Source organism: Anabrus simplex, chromosome 5 (genome assembly GCF_040414725.1).
Source record: "Anabrus simplex isolate iqAnaSimp1 chromosome 5, ASM4041472v1, whole genome shotgun sequence".
In the NCBI taxonomy this organism is placed as follows: Eukaryota; Metazoa; Arthropoda; class Insecta; order Orthoptera; family Tettigoniidae; genus Anabrus; species Anabrus simplex.
The window spans coordinates 340,509,578-340,536,880 of NC_090269.1; positions in this window are offsets into that span (position 1 = coordinate 340,509,578).

Here is a 27,303-nt window from a genome sequence, read left to right on the forward strand (position 1 = left end):
CGGAGGGGACCTCACAGGAGTGTCATCTTTGAGTTCGATGCAGTATGAAAAATTCTTAGCACACCCAAGCTTATCGGTCAAGACGTCGGAAAACTCCTCTAACAGGCAGTTCAACATGAGATTTTGGTTTTCGCTGAGCTCACATGAGGCATTGATAAGAGGAGGTTCCGTCAGAGCGGACACAGTGGGACGCTGAAATGGTGTCTCAAAGGGGTAACTGACATCAGATTTAAAGCGAAAGGCAAAGGATCGATTAATGAAATCGAGGGACAAGCCGGTAGCCAACATAAAATCGGTGCCTAGTATGATCGGCGCGGACAGGTTGGGCACAACATGAAACGTCCAATCCCACGACAAACCATGTATCTTGATATGGCACTTGGTTCTACCAACGGGACACACCTCACGACCATCGACAGACACGTACTTTCTCGGGTTCTCACTTTCAGGAAGATACTCTAATTTCATAGAAAGCACTAGGGATTTGTCTACAAGAGAAATACACGAGCCGGTATCCAACAAGCCATACAATACACGAGACCCAATATAAACTTTGGCCCATGGGGTAGATGACGGAAGGCCCCAGATCCTTTTATTGAGACCGACCTTAGGCGCCAACGGCGGGCCATCACGCCGGCGCGCCTCTAGTTTCCCTGCTGAGGGTTACAACGATGACATACGCGCGCTGTGACACCAACAAGACCACACTGAGAACACTTTGCAGGGGACCTGGACCAACAGTTCTTTGAGACGTGGCCTAATTTACCACAATTCCAACATGACTTGACTCTACCACCCTTTACAGGAGCAGTGTTGGATGGTTGGGTTGCATTGACATAAAGCGGGGGCGGAGTTTGAGGGCTGGACCTGCGTTCGGGGCTACGGACGAGACGAGACGGAGGAGGGGAGGTACCAAAACTAACAGATTTGATGGGCGTACGACAAGCGACGTCAGGAAAAGAGCACTCGGATGGGATGGGAGGCGGACGGTATTGTTTGTTTTGGCTGACTACCCCCTCGAATTCGCGACCCAGGTTGATGATGTCGTCGACGGTCTGAACTAGAGACCGTTTAATGTGTAGCTTGTAGTCGGGGGCAAGATTTCTATAGAATTGGTCGAAAATCTCGTCTTCGGGCACCTTAACATTCATGCGGTTAAATAACGTCAAAATCCCAGTGGCATAGTCGTCGATGCTTTCACCTACTCCTTGCGTTCTACGGAAGATTTCCTGCTTCAGACAGTAGTCCATATCAGATACCCCGAATCGCTCCTTTATGCGGCTGGCGAATTCACTCCACGTTATGATACTCCCTTTAATAAGCCTATACCATTTTAGAGCAGGCCCTTCCAGCATTCCCGGGATGACGGGCACAAACAAATCGAGAGGTAACGAGCTACACTCAGCTATGTCCTCAACTCGCTCCGAAAATTCAATTACACTGGAGGTTTTCCCTTCACCAGAGAAATTTAACCTCCATTTTCTCACAATTTCAAACACGGGGTTCACTTCAGCATGCCGGTCGGAACTGGGCCTAGGAGATGGGGAAGTTAATCGCTTACGATTTTCGTCAGGAATACGATTACGAAAGGTAATGACATTGTTATCGTCAGGGCATGAATTACAGCGGTTGCTTCCCGCGGACGAAACATGGACTTCATTCGTCCCTTGCTCCATTTCGCTTTCCGGGTTAGGCATGTCGCTAGTAATACTATCGTTACGATTATTTATTTCTACAGCCTTCTGATTATCCATATCGCAACCCAAGTTTCAAAGGTTTGAACACGAGACACATACACAATATAACAACAATGGATTTGAATTCAACAATGGACATAAATTATAGATCACACTTAAAATTAGGGCCAGAGACTAACTGAATCATGAGATTAAATTAAAGCGACCAGAACTGACTTCGAATGGGTTTCCAGCTCTACCTCGTCCGATTTCCTTTCAGAGGAGGTATCCCAGTCGAGCACGCTACTGCTACCATTTACTGAGCCACACCCTCCCCATCTATCACTACATAAATCAGCGATTCAAGCAATAACTTAGTGAAATATTCACGGGGAACAATATTTGAGGCCCGGATCGTGTCGACTGGGCAAGGCGCATACATAACCCTGAGCTGAAAACCCCCCTTGTAATCAGGCAACAAGGGCAAGACTACATCTAATTGAAATAAAAGAAGAAATGGTTTAAACCAGGGGATTTATTAAATAAATATGAGAGAAAAATTAAAGCAAGAAAAGAAAATCACACAAAATAAATAGGGAAATTCATCGTAATACTGATGGACATACCTTGTTCTTTCTCACATAGTTGAAACATGGCGTGAAAACTCACTAATACTCTTTAAAAAAAATGATACGTAATTTAAAATGCTCACTGCTCCTCGACACATCGCTATTACAATACCAGCAGCTTCCTTTCATCATAAACTATTCAACTAGGTCGCCCGTTTTACCAAGATTCAAATATCCAAGGCACTGCATCATGTATTCATTAGGCAACTAACAATGCGAAAAGTTCGCATAACAATAAGCCGTGCCGGGGAACAAAAGGCAGATAAGAATAACGACAGATGAGACTGAGCACAGCCTCCATGGACCAATCAAAGCCGAGACAAGACCCAAAGAATACAATAGGTACGCCCATGCGCAAATATGAAACCAACATGGCGGGTACTCAAGCTGAGCATCAGCCATGAATGATAAACAAATACAGGTCCGCGCCGAAAACCAAACAAGGCGCAGAATTTGAAAGACAAATACAACAGGTCAACCGGCATATCAACCTTTCCTCTCCCACACATTCGAACTCACATGCATACCACATTCACGCACACACAATGAGGGTATCGGGAAAATAAAACACGAACGGCCGTTCAGATTTCGTGGTCAAATACAAACCATAAATTGTGACTCCACGGTCATTATCAGTGGGTCTCAATTACTCAAATGTTTGCGTGCGGCGTGCAATTACACATAAGGTCAGAATTGGACATTACTTTATTCACATCACTGGCATGTTGCGCCTTGTACAACCTGGATTGGTCTCTCCTGCGGTCGAGACAAGGGGCACATCATGAGGATCACGCAGTATTAAAGCACGCAGCGCACCAAATCATAACCACAGAGACCCTTTTTCAATCATAACAACAAGACCACAAATACATTCATTCAAAGCACATCGTATGACGGAGCGGAAAGATGTATGCCATCGACCGTAACATACGGGAATAAATCGTCACCAAATTTAAATATAAACCAACTATCACGTACCTGTGATTATCAATGGTAAAATCGAATAGCAGTTAGCGTGAAAGGTCCAGGCTTGAACACATTGAATGAATATTTGAGGCATAAAAATGCCACACCGAACATAGCGACAGCCATTGTTAGTATCTGCCACACATAGAACAGCAAAAGAACTCCACAGAGTAAAAATTATCGCTCAGCAAAACGAACGACCTCACAGATAAAAACATAGCGTGTGCTGCTCCCTACTGGACGTCATTAGACTGACACACAAAACTGAAGGAAGCCATTTACATAATTAAATGTCAAATCGTGGAACATGCGATAAGCATGGTTCAGAAGTTAATAGAATAACCGTTGCTGCTCAAACTATCCCTGCCCCATTGGACAACGAGTCTGAACGCCGTGCATCGCTGAGTAACATCCGTTCTGAATTAACTTCCTTGCCATTGAAACCTTTACCTACTATGTCACCCGGGTTTAGTAGCTTGCCTCATCCATTGGCAATGTTGCTCAGAGGTATATCTAAGTTTTCCGTTAATACCACCAGTGACGTAATTTCATTTTTAAGATTTCTAGTGGAATTTCAGGATCATGCCCTTGTTTTTTCTCTTTCTCCATGTCAAATCTTGCAAATTATCTATCCGTATGCTATTGGTATTCTCTCTGATAAAATCGTAAGAGCCATTGCCGAGCAATCATCTATTGAGGATTTCCATGCCCATTTGCTAGCTAACTTCATCCCTGCTAGGGCCAGGTCCTCCCTTATTCAGAAGTACTATTATCGTGTACAGCGCTTGGATGAAAACTTGGCTGATTTCATACAGAACATTAAGTTTTATACTAGGGTGTTTGCCCTTCATTTTCCTGAAGATCAGATTGTACAGGCTATTGTAGAGGGAATTTCACCTCCCTATAGGTCATATTTGTGTTTCGCGGCGTGCCCGCAAACGTTCTCGGAACTTGAAGCATTGGCCGTCTCAGCGGAAGGAGTTAGATACGCCGATTCTTTGCGTGTCGCGAAAGAACCCCCGCCTTCCATTAGTAATACTCGGCCTCCACCTCGCCGATCAGTCACCCCCCGTAAATGTTATGCTTGCGGGTCGCCTGACCATCTGCGCAATAAGTGTCCTCTGATCAAAACTAGTAGGGCAAATAATGGAGCTGGTTCATCACAAGGCTGTTTTAAATGTGGGGCTTTCTCACATATCGCAAAGAATTGTCCCAATTCGAATAGCACCCCCTCCTGCTCAACTTCTGGTGTAACTTCCAACAACAATCAAAAGTGACTAGTGGCTGCGGCTGAGTCAACTAATTCTGCTTCCCAAGGCTCAGCCCCTGGCAAAAAGGTCGAGAATTCAGGGAACGATAAGTCTTCGAATACATCTTATGAATGCCCCAAAGAGTGTCTTAGGATTGCGGCGGATACCCCCGCACCTGTTCCTTTTCTTAAGATTGAGTTAAACAATGAGCCTATAACAGCTCTCTTAGATTCAGGCAGTGTTTGTTCGATCATTTCGGCTGAATGGTATTCTAAATTGAAAGCTGTTTGTAAACTACCTGACTACGTCTCATCTCCTATTCAATATGTTTCGGCTAATTCATCTCCATTAGAAATTCTAGGTTCCGTACTGGTCAAAATTCGTATTTTTAAATTTACATGGAAAATTAAATTGTTTGTGGCTAAGCAATTGTCTTGCCCCATTATATTGGGAGCTGACTTTATTTCTCACACTGGTCTTGTGCTCGATCTCCAGTCTAGGTCGTGCACATTCAAATTTGCTTCTAGTTGTAAAATTCCCTTGTTAAAGTGTAATTCTGTGTCATGTTCATCTATTTCGCCTACCCAGGATGAGATGTTGTTAGACCTTAGACATCTACCTGAGGAGCAGGCTGATAGTATTCGTAAATTATGTCAGTCATTTCCAGAGGTGTTCTCTGATACTCTTGGTGTTACTGACCTTATTGAATACAAAATTGAGGTCACGGATTCGATTCCTGTCCGTTTTCCACCTTATAGGCTATCTCCACCTAAAATGAAGGCTCTGAAAGAAATTATCGATCAGATGTTGAAGGATGGTATTATTAGGCCCTCTAAGTCGGCGTATTCATCGCCTATTTTTCTAGTCCCGAAACCCCAAGGAGGCTTCAGGCCTGTCATTGATTACAGGGCTCTCAATCGGAAGGTGGTGTTGCAATCTGTGCCCCTTCCTGACCTTCATTCTTGCTTTTCATGGTTTCGTAAGGCCAAGTTCTTCACTATCTTAGACTTGAATCAGGCCTATAATCAAATTCCCCTTGCCGAAGAGTCTAAACACCTTACAGCGTTTGCCACGGACTGAAATTTATATGAATACAACCGCGTGCCTTTCGGGCTCCCCACGGGGGCAGCTGTGCTCACTAGGCTACTAGATAGGGTCTTCTCCGACATCAAATTCGAGTACTTATATCACTATTTAGATGATGTCGTCGTATTTTCAGAGACTTTTGAAGAACATCTAGATCATTTGCGAGAAGTTCTCGATCGCCTTCGTAAGGCTGGGTTAACTGTTAAGTTGTCCAAGGTTGCCTTTGCTAAGCCCTCTATGTCTTTCCTAGGGCATATTGTGTCACCCGATGGTGTAGCAGTCGATCATTCTAGAACACAGGCCATCCGTGATTTTAAACCTCCCAAGGACATTAAAGGTATCGCCAGGTTTATTGGTATGGTGAATTTCTTCAGAAAGTTCATTCCTAACTTTGCTAATAGAGCGGCGCCCTTAAACCTCCTTCGTAGGAAAGGTATCAAATTCGAGTGGGGACCTTCTCAACAAGCCGCTTTTGAAGATCTTAAATTAGCACTTTGTAATGCCCCTGTACTTGCTATGCCTGATTTCTCGAAGAAATTCATCGTCCAAACCGACGCGTCGTCGTCAGCAGTAGCTGCAGTCCTTCTTCAAGAGACTGAACTAGGGAGGCGACCTATCGCCTATGCCTCTAGGACCTTGTCGGCTCAAGAAGCCAAGTATTCCATCTATGAGCTCGAAGGTTTGGCAGTCTTATTCGCCTTAGAAAAGTTCCGTCTCTATTTGGAACACGTCAAATTCGACCTGGAGACAGATAATCAAGCATTAAGCTGGGTCTTGTGTAGGCCGCGTCGTACTGGTCGTATAGCCCGCTGGGCTATTCGTATTTCCGCCTTCCAGTTTGATGTTAGACATATCAGAGGTACCGAAAATGTTGTTGCTGATGGACTCAGCCGTATGTTTCATAACGACGTCGAGACCCACGAACCGGTCGACAGTTCATCACCTCCCGAGTCCATACTATCTGGTGTTAATGCCATCTTAACAGATGCTCCCATGCTTTTTAGGGATATTGAGAAATACCAACGTGAAGATCCGACGCTGGCTCCGATAATGGAAACCCTTTCTTCTGGGGAACATGTTGTCCCTTATGTTCTGAGGAATGGTGTTCTATGTTGCCCATCGGGGCATGATAGGATGATGAAAGTTGTCGTTCCAGCTGTTCTTGTACCTATGATCTTCAAGTATTATCATGAGACCCCATTAGGAGGGCATCTTGGAATCTTTAAAACTCGTGAGAAGATTCGTGAAATGTTCATCTGGAAAGGTATGGACGGTGAAATCCGGGAACTTGTAAAAGCTTGTAAATCTTGTTTGCTCAGTAAACCCACCATGTCCACCAAGGTAGGCCTTTTGTCTTCGCATCAAGCGTCGCGCCCCATGGAACGTCTGTATATCGATTATGTAGGACCCTTCCCCCAGTCAAAGGGTAATGCTAACAAGTTCATCTTTGTGTGCGTAGATGGTTTTACCAGATTTTCTTGGTTATTTCCGACTAAGCTGGCTACCGCTCAGTCTACCATTACCTGCTTAAATTCTATTTTTGCTTCTTTTGGTCCGTGTCAATATATTGTATCTGATAATGCTAAGGCTTTTACATCTAATTTATTTCGTAAATTCTGTTTTGACTTATCAATCTCTCATGTAACTACTTCTGCTTATTACCCTCAACCATCTCTGGCTGAACGGGTTAACCGTAATCTCAGGTCCGCACTTATTGCCTATCATCATGAAGATCATTCCAGGTGGGACACGTCCCTACATTGGATAGCTTTTGCTTTGAATTCAGCGGTTCATGAATCTCACAAGTTTACTCCAGCTTCTTTGATGTTCAAGTTTGTTCCCAACTCGCCGCTCTCTAACCTCTGGTCTCTGAATGACATTCTACCCGAGACAATAGATCCGGATAACATTAAAGATCTTTGGAAGAAGGCTAAAGCCAATCTTAAAGTGTCTCATGAAAAGGTTAGGGAAAGGTATGATCGTGGACGGAGACCCACCACTTTGAAGGTAGGTGACCAGGTTATGGTCAAAAATTTTGTTCCCGCGGGCAAGCTTGCCCCCAGATTTCATGGGCCTTGTATAATTTTCGATTTCCTCACCCCGGTTACGTTGTTATTAAGAAATCCAGCCACCGAGAGGATATTTAGGGTTCACCTGTCACAGGTGAAACCAGTGTAAATTTTGTGTCAACTTGCTTCATATAATTTGAAAGGAATATGAAGGTTATATTTTTTTTGAGTTCAACTTTTAAGGCATTCTGCTCCTTCTATTTTATTTTATATGTAAGCATTTCTTGTAAACCTCCCCGATTGTTAAACTGCCATCCTGTCCTTGCCACGGCCATTACCACGCTCCCGTCTCCTGCTCCAACACACACAGTGGCTTAACTTAGGCCATGGATATTGGCACGCCGCTGGCCCCTCAACCTCTCCACAAGCCTGTACCCTCAAAAACGATGATGGTCCAACACAATTCTGCCGCCAAGCTTTAATGTTTCAGTGCCCCCGCAGCCGCGCGGCGCCGTGCAGCAACTGGAGCTGAGGACGGGCCCCCTCGGCCCCAGCGAGGAAGACGTGTGCACGGCGAGCCGGAGCTCTCCTCCCGGCCAAGGCTGATGTGCGGCGCACAACCTGCTACTTGCCCGCAGCCTGTATATGTTCACCGCGGGCGCGGCGTGCTTCAACACCTCTGCTCCCCTCATAGTGCGGGCGAGCGGTATCTCAGGGTACTTGAGGGGTCCGAGCGGCCTCCTTTGGACGCAAGCCGCAACGGCCGGTCTGGCCATCCCACTTCATCACCATCTACTACATGAACAGATACTATAAGTAATGACTACACTGGGGAATTCAACTGCAATATTTGGTGGACTTTGAATTTTTTTTTTTCCTTCACTTTCAAGTATAAAAAGTTATCTTCAGAAATTCAACTTCTACAAATATAAAGACTTTACTTCATCTGCAACAACAAATTTTGAAACCAAATCAACCCAAATTAAGAAAATCTTATAAATTTGTTGGCAATCAATCTTCATACCCACAGCATAACTTGGACCTTGTTTCAAACTGATTTAATGTGTCATCCCTGGAGGAACTTTTGGGGGGGGAGGTCTGTACCGGGCGGTACACCTCCACTCCGCTAATTTAAAATGTGCGCCTGTTGAAACTCCTCTGCTGGAGGAAGTCTGAACTTTATTGACAGTATTAATTTTCTACCGTCTCAGAAGATGTCACCACGTGGAAAATTTTGAGTTTTTGAACTGTGTCATTTTTGATGTGTTTTTGTTTCGCTTGAAGTAAGAAGTGTGAACTTTCTCTTCTAGAGGACACTACTGAAGATCTACAATAGTGCAACCTAGTGCGGAGTCAAAGAACTATTTTTTTTGGAGAAAATTTAATTTCAAGAGTTTGTTCTTTGTTAAATTTCTTTCTATCATTGTTTAAGTTGGCAATATTTACCCCTTTCTTCCCCTTGTTATGAATGTATCCAATCCCGAATTTCTTCAATTAATTTCTATCCAATCAGATGTATCTTCCCCCAACTTGAATCTGTTGCGGGGTCCTATCCAATAAAGAGTTTGTGGGAGGGTGTTTTCTTTCCCCTAACGCCTAGAAACTTCCGCGAGAGTATTTAAACTGCTGATTTTTGGGTCTCTCGGCCTCTTCTGTTCCATCTTTCAGTGTGTTAAGTACATAGCAGGGGGCGGGAAGCGCCTCTTTCTTCTCCAGCCGTTCAACACAAGGTAATGGCCGATTAATAACTTCTTTCTTTGCTAGCTCAGCAGTTTAACTTTCGGGGCGGGTTCTAAGCGTTCAACCATGTAACCTTTTCCTAAAATGTAACTTCCCTTTTCATCTATTCTCTTGTAAAACGACATATTGGGATAGAGAGTGCTAACCCTCTCGAGCTCCCACTCACATTGTCTTGAGGTGAACTTATTTTCTCGACCTATTTTTCGTTAATGTAAAACAAATTGTTCTTTTCTTAAGTCACCTCTTTAGCATGGGATTAGCCCTTGTATTAACGGCCTAGTGCCAAGTAGGTCTTAATCAAAGTGTATTAGGAGTGCAAGTTCGCCTCCTCTCAAATTGTTATTTTAGAGGTCATTTAATTAACCTGCTTTTGTTTTAATAGACCTCAGTAGATTGCGTATTTTACCCCTGTGTTTATGTCCGTTGAGGACAACTTGAAGGTGGAGTTTGGTGTGGCCTGGGAGAGGCTTAAATTTTGAGAGCGAGTGGCTCTTTTGAAAATTCTGGGTTGTATGCCTCATGGAGGTTTTTCAGTGTAATTTGGAGCAAGGGCTCCTAGGTATGAATGAGGTTTTCTCCCCCTCTGTTAACACTTGTGTTTGGGGTAAAACTGAGCTGATTGCCCAAGCATTGTGAAGTCAGGGCGCGAAGCCCAAATTCTGTAAATATTGTAACTAACCCCTTTTGAATTGCTACTTTGTACCTGCCATGCTTGTTATTTCTTTGTTTTCGAAAAGAAAATATAACCTTGTTAACTTTTAAATTAATTTTACATTGCACTATAATTTCGCAGCTTGAAACCCATTCACACCCGCACCTTCTTTCACCTCTACCTACCACGGAAAAGTCCGTAACAGTATGAATTGCTACTAAATTGGTGAAATAATCTAAAAATAATTATTGGTTCACACAACACTTACACCTACTATTTACAGCCAATGTTGTTGTTGTTATTATTATTATTATTATTATTATTATTATTATTATTATTATTATTATTATTATTATAGTGGTAGCAGTAGCAGTTGTAGATTTTACAATTGGCTTTACGTCGCATCGACACAGATAGTGCTTATGGCGAGATAAGTAGTAGTAGTGGTAGTAGTAGTAGTAGTATAAGTCGATATTCATTTATTGCATTCTATTTTAATATGTTTTTGTATATGTTTAAGTAAAAAAATTTACAATTGAAATGTACAACAACAGGGTGGTTTATTTGTGAATTTTGGGAAGGTCCTTTGACGTAGGGCGTCTTGGATTCATCAGAACTAGTTTATATTCTTCTTTTTCATTAATTTTAATAATGAGCTTGCATCCGGGAGACAGTAGGTTCGAATCCCACTATCGGCAGCCCTGAAGATGGCTTTCCGTGGTTTCCCATTTTCACACCAGGCAAATGCTGGGGCTGTACCTTAATTAAGGCCACGGCCGCTTCCTTCCAACTCCTTGACTTTTCCTATCCCATCGTCGCCATAAGACCTATCTGTGTCGGTGCGACGTAAAGCCCCTAGGAAAAAAAAAATAATAATAACTAATGGTCCCGTGTTGCTCCGCGGCATTCTTTATAAATAGGTCAGGTAACTCGTCTTGATGTACCTGTAGTAGTCATATTGTTTTGCCTGTCATTTTCAATAGTTTTATGAACATTTAATACCGGTACATAATAATTGATTCATTCGTTATGTAGTTTATAACACTTCTTTCCACTGCGCTTCGACCATTCCGGCGTATCTGGATCTTAACATTTTCAAACGATCTTTCAATTGGCCGCGATTGAATACTGGGTCGGGTAAGTAGACACCCACTTTTTCAAGAGGTTGCCCCTGAGCTTTAAAACTGGTAATGGTCATACAAAAGGCTAGTCGACTTCATACCCTCCTCTCTGAGCGTACATCGATGATTTCTATTAGCAGTATGAAAGATATTAGGAACATTCTTCCATCTGTTGATTATATTTAGAAGCTGGGGAATAATAATAACAACAATAATAACAATTATAATAATAGTAATAATAATACAACCATCATCACTGCTTTAACATAATGGTTTTGATACGTCATGATGATTCTGTCTGTCTGTTAGGTCATCAACCCAGAGGCTGGTTGGATCCTCAAATAGCATCACCAAAGGCTATGCAGTTATAGGGAAACCACAAAAACCAATGGTAGTACCAAAATGAGGCGTACTAGGCAAGATGAGGAGTGAGGTAGTTTGCCATTGCTTTCCTCACTGGGCCAGACAGTGCTATTGTAGCACAACTAACCCTATGAGCAACACCTTTCATGACACTCAGACACACTGGTTGTGCTCTGAATGTCATTACTCAGCACCACCCATACCCCAGCAGCTTCCATATTGTCACAGCCATGGATGAGACGGGGACTTCAGTGGAAGCTACACTTTGCTCTGGCCTGTGCCAAGAGATGGATGCAAAAGTACTATATCCATCAAGAAATGACTGCAGGCAGGTCATGATGATTATAAGTGAAATAAATAGGTAAACAGTATATTACAGAACTTTTAATACAATTGTAAATTTTTAACATCATTTTATGCTAAAATGTTCAATTGTATGGTAAATGTGAACGTAAGTATCAACTGTATCAATAACAATACACACCGGACGAGTTGGCCGTGTGGTTGGGAGCGCTCAGCTGTGAGCTCGCATCCGGGAGATAGTGGGTTCGAATCCCACTGTCGGCAGCCCTGATGATGGTTTTCCATGGTTTCCCATGTTCACACCAGGCAAATGCTGGGGCTGTACCTTAATTAAGGCCCCCGCTTCCCTCCCATTCCCAGGCCTTTCCTGTTCCATCGTCGCCATATATCTGTGTCGGTGCGACGTAAAGCAACTAGCAAAATAACAATAATAATAATAATAATATAATAATAATAATAATAATAATAATAATAATAATAATAATACAGACCAAACGAGCTGGCCGTTCATTTAGGGTCGCATAACTCTGATCTTGCTTTCGGGAGATGGTGGTTCGAAACCCACCGTTCGCAGCCCTGAAGATGATTTTCCACTTTTCCCTCATTTTAACAAGAGTCAGAATTTGCCTCAATTAGGGCTACAACAGCTACCTTCCCGATCACAGTCGTTTCCCATCTTCCCGTCGCCGCAAACCTTCGATATGTTAGTGCGACATTAAACAAAAACAAATCGTCTGTAAGGAATTCACGATATTGTTTTTTTATTATAATTTTCCTTTTAAAGGACTTTACCCCTAATCCGACGTCCCTACGGCCCGTTTACTTCGGATAAGAGCGACTCCACCGTATATTGTATCTCATAATCTGCTTAGATGGGAAGAAGAATAAAATAGCCCTAATATCTAATCTAATGTTCTCTACATCGTAAATATAAAAAGTTCGAACGGAGATGTGTCAGAGTCACGACCGTCATTTTTGATATAGAATACGTACCGCGTGATAGGACTGTGGATTTTTTTATTGTTTTTACAATTTGCTTTATATCGCACCGACACAGATAGGTCTTATGGCGACGATGGGAGAGGAAAAGACTAGAAGTGGGAAGAAATGGACCGTTGCCTTAATTAAAGTATAGCCACAGTATTTACCCTGGGGTGAAAATGGGAAACGACGGAAAATCATTTTCCGGGCTGCCGACTCTGGGGTTCGAACTCACTACCTCCCGAATGCAAGCTGACAGTAACGTAACTCAACCCGCGCAGCTATTTGCCATTTTGACCGGGGGGGGAGGCCGTAGTGATCACCAAGTAGTCCTCGGCTCTTCCCTTTTGAGAGCAATTTGCAGTCACAAAATTATTGCCAATATTCTTTATCTTTCCTTGAATATTCTATGTTAATCACTTTAATTTGCTAACCAAACCTCTGTAAAGTAAGGAACACACAGAGAATTAAAAAGTACACCTAATACAAATGTGTTCGTTATTACTTGGCCTGTTTTTATCCGTAAAAGTAAAACTCAAGCAGACAACATGGACAAAGACCAAACCATTTATTTATTTTACATAATGTGATCACATCATAATTTTACACAAAATTAAGTCTTCTCTTTCTGTTTGAATTAAAGCCAATTAGTTGCCTTTGAAATGTCAACATCAGTACTGCTTCTGATAGCCAGAAAGCCTAAGAGGATAACCTCTACCGGCCGATCGTGTTCCCGCTCTACGTTTTTAAACGCCGGCAAGCATGAAAAATACCTCTCACAGGTTGCTGAATTAGCTACATTTTAATGGAGGAAGATGAAATTGAACAATATTAGACATTATTTATATCAGTACCCTATTATATAGGAAGCCTATACAATTTTACAACGATCATGTTTTTCTTTTCTTTCTTAATCTGCTTACCCTCCAGGGTTGGCTTTTCCCTGGGACTCAGCGAGGGATTCCACCTCTACCGCCTCAAGGGCAGTGTCCTGGAGCGGGTGACATTGGGTCGGGGGATACAACTGGGGTTGATGACCAGTACCTCGCCCAGGAGGCCTCACCTGCTATGCTGAACAGGGGCCTTGGTGGGGGATGGGATGATTGGAAAGGATAGACAAGGAAGTGGGAAGGAAGCGGCCGTGGTCTTAAGTTAGGTACCATACCGGCATTTGCCTGGAGGGAAAGTTGGAAACCACGGAAAACCACTTCCAGGATGGCTGAGATGGGAATCGAACCCACCTCTACTCAGTTGACCTCCTGAGGCTGAGTGGACACCGTTCCAGCCCTCGTACCACTTTTCAAATTTCGTGGCAGAGCCGGGTATCGTACCCGTAACTCGGGTGGTGGCAGCCAATCACACTAACCACTACACCACAGAGGCGGACGATCATGCTTTTACTGGACTAAAGAAACATATTTTAAAAACGTACTTGTACGCGTATTTCTAAGTCTGTAATATTACTAAAATTTCGTTTCCTTCCCACCCCCGAATTACGCCTATGAACACATTTACACATTTTCACTGCACTGGAGCCTCTTCATCATGACCAGGATAATCAGTAGACTATCCACATCCACTCGTTTGAAATTACTTTCCACTGCTGACAGACGATGTGCTCGGATATGGCTCCAGTAGCACGGAACTCGTTTTACAATGCTCGGCCGTAACACTTCTAGACGCTCGACATTGTTGGTGTTTTAGACACTGTGAAATTCTAACAAACCACTCTATCTTCTCGAATGTGTTTTCGATAATTTTGAAGCAATTGAATTTGCATATGTCGCAACTATTTTCGAAAGAAAGAAAACAATCATCATCTTTACCACGAGGATGAAATAAATAATTCTGATTCTTCAAAAGTGTTGTGTGTGTTTGGAAATAGAAAGCTATGAATGACAAAAAAGTGAACGACGACAGTATTTTACCTGCGATTGAAACCTATTGCTCTTGAACACCACCCTCCTCTATGAACTTGAACGAGAGAACAAACTTGCTCGCCCAATGAAACAGAAATACAGTCTATCACTACTCAAGGCAGGCAGTGTTCTACCTCGTTATCTGTAATATTAGGCCAGGTGATCCTCCTGATACATGTAATTTCACGGCCTACTGTGCTGGGACATCCCCCTTCCTGTTGCCCAAGAGTAATCAGCGAGCCCCTTAGCACTCTAATGGATGTCATTGCCAGCTTATAAAAGTAAAGTGCCAGACCCCCTCAAAGGGTAATCGTTCAATGATTAATGATGAGAGGACAGAAAGATCACAGCCCTTTCCCAGGGTCGGTGAGAGGGTTATCTGTAGGGCCCTTTCGTCACACTCGATTATGGTAGATCGTTGTAAAATTGTAAACAGTCGTTAGGGGAGCAGGCAGACGATGGCTTGGTCGGACAAGCCCCTCTGGACACCACAGAGGTTGTTACTCGACCCACATGGGAACATGACCACGGCTTAACAGTACCTATAGTATATCGTACAGGCTCTGGAATAGACTCTCTTGGAAATTATTGACTTGCTTGTGAAATTGATGCTAAGAATAAATGCATTGGATAAAGCTGTAGCTGTTTTATTCGTCCTTGATTTAATCTGTACGAGTAATTATAGTCTGTGCTCGGTGGGTGCTGTGATGTACAGCTGGAGGACTCTCAGAATCCTTTATCTTCTACTATGCCAAACTTTTCTACGTTCCAAAGCCTTTCTTCTATTTTTCTGAGTATTCTTACCGGGCTGAAAACATTGAAAGTATGTATCTCTCTGTTCAACTAAAAAGTGTTACAATCTGCGTAGTAGAACATATGAGTATAGAGTCTGCTAACTTGTCAATTTTTGAACCTTCCTGTGGTGGATCATAGGGTGGAAGTTTCGTTTTACCAGGCGTCGTAAATTCAGCCAGTGAACAGGTGACCGATGAACCATACTCCGTCAATCCAAAACCTTCAGTGTGGTCAATGTCCAGCTCCATGACTAAATGTTTAGCATCCTGCCCTTTGGTCCAGGGAGTCGTGGGTCTGATTCCCGATTGGGAATTGGTTAATTCTTCTGAATCAGGAGCTGGGTGTATGTGTTATCTACGTCATTAGAAATCACCTTACATAGGTCCCCATTATAACAGACATCGAAAACGACCTGTACCAGTCCACTCCGGAGGCCACACGCCATTGTTATAGTGTGGCCAGTTGGAGAGAGCTCTCTGAGGGACCATTCACCATGTCGATCGACATTGTTGGTGTTCGTCTTCGTGCTCTGGTTCCTCGGACCCTGCCCTCAGCACTCAACTTTTGAAGGATACTTTCTTGGCGCATTATCTGTCCAAATTAGCATATGATCCGCTGAGAGAATTTGCACGGCAGACGAACTATTAACTGAAGATGGTTCAGTTCGCGGGGTGAGTCGTCCAAGGAATTCTCAGTATTTTCTTACAGCACTCCATTTCGAAGCTTTTTTATTTGTGAACGATAGCGTTTTAAATGTTCTACGTTTCTGCAAAAGACAGAGTACTAGCTATTCGACAAGCTTCGTTTTTGTATTATTTGTTTATTTATTTACCATAGGGATGTTTTAGTACCGGGAATGTCCGAGGACATGTTGGGCTCGCCTGGTGCAGGTCTTTCTATTTGACACCCATGGGCAACCTGGGCGTCTGGATGTAGGATGATAATCATGTCACTATCACTATCAGCCATATTCAATCGTTTTTACGATGTGGCCTCTTTAAGTCCGAAGCAAGGTAGGTTTTCATGAGGTCTCTCCATCTGGGACGGTCTTGAGCGATGTTCTGCCAATTGATCCCAGTAATCTTCCGGATGTCTTTATCCCATCTGTCCGGTGGTCTTCCTCTTGGTCTGAGATGATCTTTCGGACACCACTCAAGCACAAGCTTTGTCCACCTACCATCAGTTCTCCGAGCAACATGGCCTGCCCACTGCCATTTTAGGGTAAATACCCTTTCTAAAATGTCACTGACCTTTGTGACTGACCTGATGTAATCTGCTCTCTTCCTGTCTTTCTTCGTCAAGCCTAGCATGAACCGTTCCATAGCTCTTTGGGTTGTTCTGAGATTTTGCTTAACAAACTCGCTCAATGTCCAGGTTTCACAACCGTAAGTCAGTACGGGGAGAACACTCTGGTCAAAGACCATCTTCTTTAGGTGGGGTGGCATGTTGGATTTGAAGACTGAAGAATTTCTTCCGTAGGCTTGCCATCCTAGTTTGATACGTCGGAAGATTTTCGGTCTTAAGTCCCCTTTCATGTTTACAAGTTGCCCAAGATAGACAAATTCATTGACCTGTTGTAATGTGGTGTTTCCCACATGCAGCTTTCCTGCTGGGGCCCATTTGTTAAGCATTACTTTGGTTTTAGAAAGGTTCATGGATAGTCCCACTTTTTGACAGGCTGAGACAAGATCTTGTATTAGAGTTTGTAGTTCATCGCTGTCGTTGGCCAAAAGTGTAATGTCGTCTGCAAACCTTAAATTGTTCAGCCTTTTCCCATTAATTTTGATTCCTGTGCTTTGCCAGTTGATTTTTGACATGGCCATTTCTAATACGGCTGAGAACAGCTTGGGAGATATGGGGTCGCCTTGCTTAACACCTCTTTGAATGGGAAAATCCGTGGTTGGCACATTGATGTTCACGAAGGCTGAAGAGGTTTCGTAGATATGCTGGAGAACTCTTATGTAGGCAGCATCGACGCCGTGTTCAGCTAAGGCTTGCATAACAGCAGCGTGGCTGTAGGGAGAGGTAAACCCCGATGTCGGCACGTGACCTACTCCTGTCGAATAACAGCAAGGGGTCTGCGCAAGGCTTTGCGTCCCCATCCAACGGACGAATCACCATCAACAGCGCCATATGAACACTGCTGAGAGGTCTGGAATTGATCCAGCCTTTTGGCACGCAATCTGGTGATTAGAAACTGTATACCACCACCTTTCCTACCCTGCCAGCCAACATTCTGATAATGCTATTTTTTCGACCAACGGGACTCGAACCAGCTAACCACGATGTCAGACCATACAGACTTGACGCTTTAACGATCATGCCACCAGACACGCTATAATAATAATAATAATAATAATAATAATAATAATAATAATAATAATAATAATAATAATAATAATAATAATTGTACCGGGAGGTACACCTCTACGCCGCGCATTCAAATTCAGCGCCTGATGAACTCCTCTATTGGTAAAACAGTGAAACTGAAACTACACCAACTTGGAACTTTACTAAGAAGATGTCACCACAGAAATATGATGTAATTTTGTTATTGTACTGTTTCCTAACCTGAGTGAATTTCAACTTGTTTTGTTTGACATTCATCAAGAATTTTGGACATTCTTCCACAGAGGACACCACGAAAAACTATGTACATGCACCCTGGTGCGAGGTGTAAGAAGTTATCATTCAAAGAAGTTTTGTATTCATAAGTTGTTGGTTCTTTTTTCTGATTGATGTTCATTTATTTTTGGGTTTGGCTATATTTCCTTTTTGTTTTGTTTCCGCCAGTTTTGAGTCTAGCCAATCCCAAATTTCTGTAATTAATTTTCAACCTATCACAGTCTTCTTCTTCGATTTAGAGTGTAACTTTTAAATTGACCAATAAAATTGAGAGGGTGTGGCTGGTTTATTCGTGAAAGATCTCGATCCTTCCCTGAGGGTTTATAAACTGCGGCTTTGCACGTCTCTTGGCCACTTGATCGTCATCTTATTGAGTGTGTATGTCAAAGCAGGAGACGGGCGGCCTCTTTCATCGGTCAGCAGTACATCTACAAGGTAACGGCCACATAACATCTTTATTTCTTGGTACCTCCGCAGTTTAACCCGAGGCAAAGGTCAGAATCTTTAACTATGTAACCAACTTTTCTAAAATGTAAATCATCTTTCGGCTAACGTAAGAACTTCGTAAACTCTTAAACTGTAAATCGGGGATAGAGAGTGAATTGCCCTCTCAAGCTCCCCTTCATCTTGGTCTGAGGTGACTACGATTATAACTGGTTTTCATTCTGTAATGTGGTAAATTACTTCCTATACGAGTCACCTCAGTAGTTTGGGAATAGCCCCTGTTTCACCGGCCTAGTGCCCTATAGGTTTTTAAGTTTTCACTATCTTGGAGCACTGTACGCCTCCATTCAATTTGTGTTTCGGGCCATCTATTTAACCTGTTCTTTTCCGCAAAGGCACTGTAGGTTGGGTACTAGATACCCCTGTATAACATTACCTTTCACTTTGAAGTTGTGCCTTGATGGCGAGTGATGGTAATTTTCTGATATTGCCTTGAATAGGCTAGAAGAAACTGAGAGCCTGTTAGCTCTTTGCCAATTTTGTGATTGTAACGAGTGTCTCTGGAAGGCTAGACATTGTATTTTGGGAGCAAATGCTCCATAAATTAGGGGGGATTTCTGCCCTTGAGTAAATTTGTGCTCTTTATAAATTTGAGCTTGTAGCTCAGGAAATGTAAAGCTAGGGGCTTAAAGCCCAAGGTGTTAAGGTTCTGAATCTTGGATTTTTTCCCAATCTTGTTTAATGTTTGCTACTTGTACCTGTAAAAAAATTTAAATTTTGATTTTTGAAAATATAACCTTCAGTTAAAGCTTTTAATTAATTTTGACATTGTAGTTAGACCCATTCACCCTAGCACCTTATTTAACCTCTTTCTGCTCCACGGGTAACCCCGTAATAATAATAATAATAATAATAATAATAATAATAATAATAATAATAATAATAATAATAATAATAATAATAATAATAATAATAATAATAATAATATGGCCTTAACGACAGTGTGCAGACATTTTCATAGGACGCAATTTAAGCTACAGAGGTAGGTTTTTAATATATTAGAGACCGGGCGAGTTGGCCGTGCGGTCAGGGGCATGCGGCTGTGAGTTTACATCCGGGAGATAGTGGGTTCGAATCCCACTCTCGGCAGCACTAAAGATGGTCTTCCGTGATTTCCCATTTTCACACCAGGCAAATGCTGGGGCTGTACCTTAATTAAGGCCACGGCCGCTTCCTTCCAACTCCTAGGCCTTTCCTATCCCATCGTCGCCATAAGATCTATCTGTGTCGGAGCGACGTAAAGCAACTAGCAAAATAAATCTATTAGATAGCAGAGAAAGTAGAACGCGATTTTGAAACCTAGGCTACTTCTGAATTCAAATTAACTTTGCCAGGTAGACATCAAGTCTGTTACATGACGACATCGTGCGATATGGCATGCCGAACGGACGTTGTTTCTTCGTCCTTAAAAAAATCCGACTTCCTCAGCTGGTTTCAAATTGTAAGGTTGGGAGGTTCAGAGGCCGACACACTATCTTTACCACACCACCAGGAATTTAATTTGAACGGATACTGCCAGATAGAGATAACATTTTCCTTTCTTCTTCTAGGTCGTATAAGCTAAATCATGTGGTTGAGTTGCCGACCCACTGGTCGAAAACCGAAATGTACTTTCATTTTCACACAAATTCCATGTTAAAGACGATTCTTTTAATAACTGTTAGCTTCTTAAGTCCATCGAAACTAAGTTATGAATTCTTCTTCTTCACAGCACCATATCAGGTCCCCCTGACGTTGGTGATCACTGCGGTGAATGCAGTACGATCTCATGCTAGGTGGAAAAGTCTTTCAACACTGTGAATTCCACTCCATTCTTTGATGTTTCCAAGCCATGATGTTCGCCTCCTCCCGACACCTCTTTGACCCTGTATTTGCCTTGTACAATCCGCTGTAAGATGAGGCGGTCATTTCTAAGGATGTGGCCAAGGTAAGAGATCTTCCGGTGTTTTAATGTTTGAACAAGTTCCCGATTTGCTCTTGCCCTTCTGAGTACTGCTTGGTTCGTTAGACGTGCAACCCACGAAATTCTGAGCATCCTACGGTAGATCCACATTTCAAAGGCTTCCAAGCGTTTCACTGATATGTTCTTGAGAGTCCATGTTTCCAAATCATATATAGCACCTGACCATCCTCCGTCTAAGTTTTAAATTTAAGTAGTCATTGCATAACATAACAACATAGCATTTATAAAAAGAAACAAATAAACTTTAATTAAGTTGTTTCTTTTTTAGGTAGTTTCTAAATTTTTGTACATAATTTAGTTTCGACAGACTGAAGAAGCTAACAATTATAAATGAACTGAGTCGAAACTAAATCGAAAAGACTTCAAATCTGACAACAAAAATGGAGAGTCCCTTACTTTTCATTGTTGCCACGGCGGACATCGTACAGATAGTAGATTCCGATAATATCAATATTCTGGTGTATAGTATGCTGATGACATGGTTTTGACATCAGCATCTCAATCAGATTTACAAAGTTCCTTTAACAGAGTGACAAAATGGGTAGAAGAAAATCAGCTGGAAAACGAATAACTTTTCTAATCGGTGATCAACAATTGAAAGGGTGCTCGCAAAAATGGGCTAACCTAAAAAGTTAAAATAAAAATAGTTACTCGCTGCCACCTATTGCAGAAGGTTGAAATTATCTTCTGATAGTTGGACTAACATGAGGATATCCTGTGTGATGAGATACAAACCTTTTAATTTTATGTCATTTTATTGAGACTAATTTTGTTATTGCGAATTCGGGCTAACAGATTTTTATGAAGGAGCCATGTTCCTGGTCATACAAATCTTCCCTGAATTTAGCAAAGAAAGAGCTAGAGTAAGAAAAACGTTTCAAGTAGTAAAAATTACAAGTGATAAGTTTGTGAGCACTCAACCTTTGGTGGAAAAAGTAACAAAAATAATGTCATCTGTAAATAAGCAAAGAGTACTGATCAGTACTGTTTCAAGCATACTGCTAAAACAATGAAGTTTTTTACAGGTTCCTTACGTCGCACCGAAATAGATAGGTCTTATGGCGACGATGGGACAAGAAAGGACTAGGAGTGGGAAGGAAGCGGCCGTGGCCTTAATTAAGGTACAGCCCCAGCATTTTCTTGGTGTGAAAATGGGAAACCACGGAAAACAATCTTCCGTCTGCCGACAGTGGGTTTTGAACCCATTATCTCCCGAATACCGGATACTGGCCGCACTTAAGCGACTGCGGCTATCGAGCTCGGTAAAAGAAATAAGTATTTGTTTTAAAAATTAATATCACATTGTTGGGGAATATGGGTGTGTTGACGTTAACAAGAGGAACAGTACTAGTGGTCAGCTATTACTCGCTGGTATTGAGCTGCCAATGGGACAAGACCATTAAGCCAGCAAAGTTTAAGAACTTGCTTGAACTACTTGAATATGTCCCTCCGAGATATCACCAGTATTACAGAGAAATGAGAGTTGGCAATGGCCAGGAAGTTGCTGAGGAATCATTGTCCAATGAATTAGATTATGACCCATATGACCGACGTTTGTCTCATGAGGAAAAATTATGCCGTAGCCCAAAATTAGTTGGCAACATCTTTATAGTCTACTGCCTATAAAAGACCTTTTTGTACTGTATGATCATAAAATAAAGGTTGGTTACAAATCAAAAGTAAACTATTTTCTACAGCTAGGTCTATGCAAAAGTCATTTCTCTTCAATTTTTGATAATCCTATTTTTCCAAGCACCTTTCATTGTTAAATAGATAATTTAAAGATTCTAAACTTAGATAAAATAATGAAAAAGTTAGCATAATCTTTGTCTTGACACAATTTACAAAAGTTGTTTTATCTCTGTACTGACAAAAATATGGTTAGCCAGTTTATTGCGAGCAACCGTTCAATTGAAGTTAGTCACACATTTCAGATACTTAGGTGTTACATTTCCAACACCGGGAATTTTTTCTTTGCATATTAAGGATCGAGTTAACGCCGCCACGAAATCTATAAATGACATCAAATCAATAAATAACTTATCGCTTACCACTGCTATTGAACTATTTCATCTAAAGGTCCGTCCGGCTCCATGACTTCGATTCCAGGTCGGGTCGGGGATTTTAACCTTCATTGGTTAATTATGACGGTTCGGGGGCTAGGTGTGTTTGCCGTCTTCATCACTAAAATTCATTACAGGTAGGGCCTCATTCTCATAGACGCGCAGGTCGCCTATACGGCGTCAACTCGAAATACCTGCACCAGACCTCTTCGGAGGCCACACGCCATTATTATTATTATTATTATTATTATTATTATTATTATTATTATTATTATTATTATTATTATCTAAAGGTCAAACCAGTAGCTTATGGCCTTGTAAATGTATGGATATATAATCATATCTCGGAAAGGGTCAACTGCACAGGATAGAGAAGGTGGAAGCGTCCTATTTGAAGAGAGTGCTTTGCTTATCAAAATACACTCTATCTCGACTCAGGAAAGAAGAGTTTCTGCTGAGCCTCCTACTTCCAACAACTCTAGCATATAAATAACTTGTACATGAGCTTTAGAACAAAAGAGATAATATATGGAAAGATTTTTTACCAATGCGATGCAATGATTAAGCTAAAATGGACACAAGAAGGATATGAGGTGATGACACGCTTTGACAAAACTTGCGGAGCATGGGTTCCACCATCGTTTGTGTCGAAGGGTGAATTTTCATGAGCCAAGTATGGACTGTAGATGTAAAAGGTGCGATAAATTTTGTGAACTTTACCATATATTTTCGTGTTGAATCCATAACGACATTCTGTGTTGACTGTTCGTGAGAAGTTGTTTAGGCACATTTGTGTTAAATAAATCATGTATTATTAAAAAAGGAGACAAAATGTAGCACTTTGTGCACTAATCTTAATATTATTCAGGAAATGAAATGGCGTAGGGCTTTTAATGTCGAGAGTGTCCGAAGACATGTTCGGCTGGCCAGGTGCAGGTCTTTTGATTTGACACCTGTAGGCAACCTGCCCGTCGTGATGAGGATGAAATGATGATGAAGACGACACATACAAGCCCCCGTTCCAGCGGAATTAACCAATGATGGTTAAAATTCCCGACTCTGCCGGGAATCGAACCCGGGCCCCTGTGACCAAAAGCCAGTACCCTAACCATTTAGCCATGGAGCCGAACTATTATTCAGGAGGAAAGTTAGCAAAGAAACCAATAGTTTTGATGAAATGAAATGGCGTATGGCTTTTCGTGTCGGGAGTGTCCGAGGACATGTTCGGCTTGCCAGATGCAGGTCTTTCGATTTGACTCCCATAGGTGACCTGCGCGTCATGATGAGGATGAAATTATGATGAAAACTACACATACACCCAGCCCCCGTGCCAGAGAAATTAACCCCTGGTGGTTAAAATTCCCAACCCTGCCGGGAATCGAACCCGGGACCCCTGTGACCAAGGGCCAGCACGCTAACCATTTAGCCATAGAGCCGGACAATAGTTTTAATGAAGACATAACACAAGTCCTTATAACGTGATCTCGTATAACAGTGACGGTTCACAGTATAGGCTACAATCTACCCTCGCTGATGTATGTTTGGTCTGCTTGTCCAATCACGAGAGTGACAAATATCCTAACGTAGCTCACATAACTTTATTGATCTTTATGTTGGTACACAGTGAGGGAGGCGGCGAGAAACATGATGAATAATTCTATTAAGTCTTTCATGTTTCTTGTTTCCTCTCTCTGTCATCCCGGTCTTTTCCTTCGCATTCCTTCTTTGTCGCGGTCACCGCTATTCTTTTGTCCAATAACGCTTTGCCGCAGCTACCGCCAGATGTCAGCACGCCTGTCGTCTTTCATTTGTCATCGAGAAACGGGAGGAGTAGCTCATTTGTTATTGTAGTGTACACGCCTCGACTAAGACACGTTTAACAGATTATTTGTTCCCTTCGATAATATTCTATTTGGGATTTCGTTTTCTTTTGCGGTTTCTATGTTCTCTCGATTGTTTATATAAGACGTGGGCCAAACCTATACTTGCAGAACGAAATATGAACGAAAATGAAGAAACATTCATAAAAAATACAACAAAGACATTGCTAATGGCCATTCCTATTCTCTAGAATTGCTCAAGATTGAGTGCGAGCAGAAGCGTCTTAAGCTATTAATTTGGGGAGAGACTTGAATATTATATGCACAGTATTTTAGAAGAGTCTATTAAAAATAACTTAAGCATCTATCGCAACTTATGAGCTGAAATAAAGGTCTTAATGATTAGTCAATGCTGCCTACCTGTCCCGGTACTGCAAACGCGTCTACACTAGTTCAGAAGAAAACAACATATCCGTTTACATAAACGTAATACAGATGAAATGGCGTATGGCTTTTAGTGCCAGGAGTGTTCGAGGACAAGTTCGGCTCGCCGGATGCAGGTCTTTTGATTTGACTCCCGTAGGCGACCTGCGCGTCGTGATGAGGATGAAATGATAATGGAGACGACACATACACCCAGCCCCCGTGCCAGTGAAATTAGCCAATTAAGGTTAAAATTCCCGACCCTGCCGGGAATCGAACCCGGGTCCCCTGTGACCAAAGGCCAGCACGCTAACCATTTAGCCATGGAGCCGGACGTAATACATATAATCATCATGAACTAAAGGTTACGTTTTGTCGTTCCAACCATTCTTTCATATTCCCCACCTCCCTCTTCAGTTTTTCCATCCTGCTCTTCGTGTCACCCATGTAGGCTACTTCTTTCTTGGTCTTCCTCTTTCTTTCTTCCACAGGATTTTTCCTTCAGTTATCTTTTCCAAAACCTGGCTGTGTCTTAATATGTGGCCTGCAAACTTAATTTTCCATTTCTTCCTAGAGTCCTCTCTTTTCCTTTACTCCCTTAAAATGTGTGTACCGTATTGGTTTTCTTCTCTGTCCAACTTGTCTTCGTCGTCTTCCGCCATAAGCACACATCAGCAGCTTCCAACTTCCCTTTCTAGTATGCCTGTTGTCCAATTCTCGAGGCTGTATGACCGAGTACTCAAAGCATGTCTTAGCAAATTATGTCGATATCCGAATATCTACTTGTTAGTATCTTGTATTTGTTGCTGAATGCTTTCTTTGCAAGTGTTATCCTTCTCCTGACTTCATCTGCTTTCTGTTGCCTTTCGTGATTAAGCTTACAACATTTTTCACCTGACCTATTTTTGAAATTCCTATCATATTACTATTACTGTAGTTTCCCTGTTATTCTTGTTCAACAAACGAGTTTCAGTTTTCCTAAAGTTTATTTTCAATTTTGATTTGTTCAAAGCTGTTAATAACATCTCTAATATTTCATTCATATCATTTTCTGACTCTGCATGACTACAATACCATCAGCAAACCTTGTGCAGTGCCGGCCCCGTGGTGTAGGGCTAGCGTGCCTGCCTCTCGCCCGGAGGCCCCGGGTTCGATTTCCGGCCAGGTCAGGGATTTTTCTCTCGACCTGAGGGCTAGTTCAAGGTTCACTCAGCCTACGTGATTAGAATTGAGGAGCAATCTGACGGTGAGATGGTGAGTGAATGCGTCGTGCTGACCACACGGCCCCTCGTAATCTGCAGGCCTTCGAGCTGAGCAGTGGTCGCTGGGCAGGCCAAAGGCCTTTCAAGGGCGTTAAGTGCCGTGGGAAGGAGTGGGGGGGGGAGGGAACCTTGTGCAGTGGATCTCTTTCCTATTTATATTAACACCTCTAGTTCTGGCTTCCATTGTTATAATCGCTTCTTCAGTGAATATATTGAACAGATATGGAGGCAGATGGTAAACTTGTCTTACCCCTTTCCTGACATTTTCTTCTGCTTCACATCCATTTAAAAACTCTTTGTGTTCTTTGGCCTTTATAAATCAGCTTTCTGTCTTTGAAATCTATACCAGCACTTGTCATCACGTGGAACATAAGTTTCCAGTCCACAGTATCGAAGGCCTTTTTCAGGTTAATAAATGTCAGATACACTTTCCTATCCATCTTTACCTTCTTTCCAGTATCAATCGTAGAGTGAAAATCGCATTCCTGGTTCCTCCGCCTCCTTTGAACCTAAAGTGATCTTCTTCTACATATTCTTTCACTTTCTTTTGTATCCTATTTTTATTATATCGTCGGTTAAGAAACCAAACCTTGTATGCCACAATGCTCTTCCTACCCATTATGTTCCTTAAGACTGGTCACGCCTCCCACGCCGTATTTCGCCGCTACAGTTCCCAAAAGGTTTCTTTAATTTTTCTTCGGACTGCCTTCAGTTTTCTTCAAGGTTTATCACAATCCTTTTATTGTACGTTTCACTGACATGATGTAAAGTTGAGGTGTAATACTGTACACACCTTCTAAAACAGTATACTTCAATTACACATCCACGCGAACACTGTTACAACGAACCATTGTTAAAAGGCTAGCGAACACTGACTGGCATCGAGATTGGACACTGTTAAGAGGCGCCTCAAGCTCACGTCCCCAGGGACTTTACGTATTTGCCTTTGGTCCTTCCTTTAGAGAAGAAGAAAATTGTCTTAGGAAAACGAAACAAATAATATTTTAAAAACAAACTGGCCATTCTGATTAAGGTGTCTTTCAGTTAATGGGGTTTCAGCTGATGGACGTTTTACTGTATATTATTTAAACAGGGTCATTGAAAAGGAATAAAAGCTTCTTAAAATAGGATAAACATATTGAGGCGATTATGG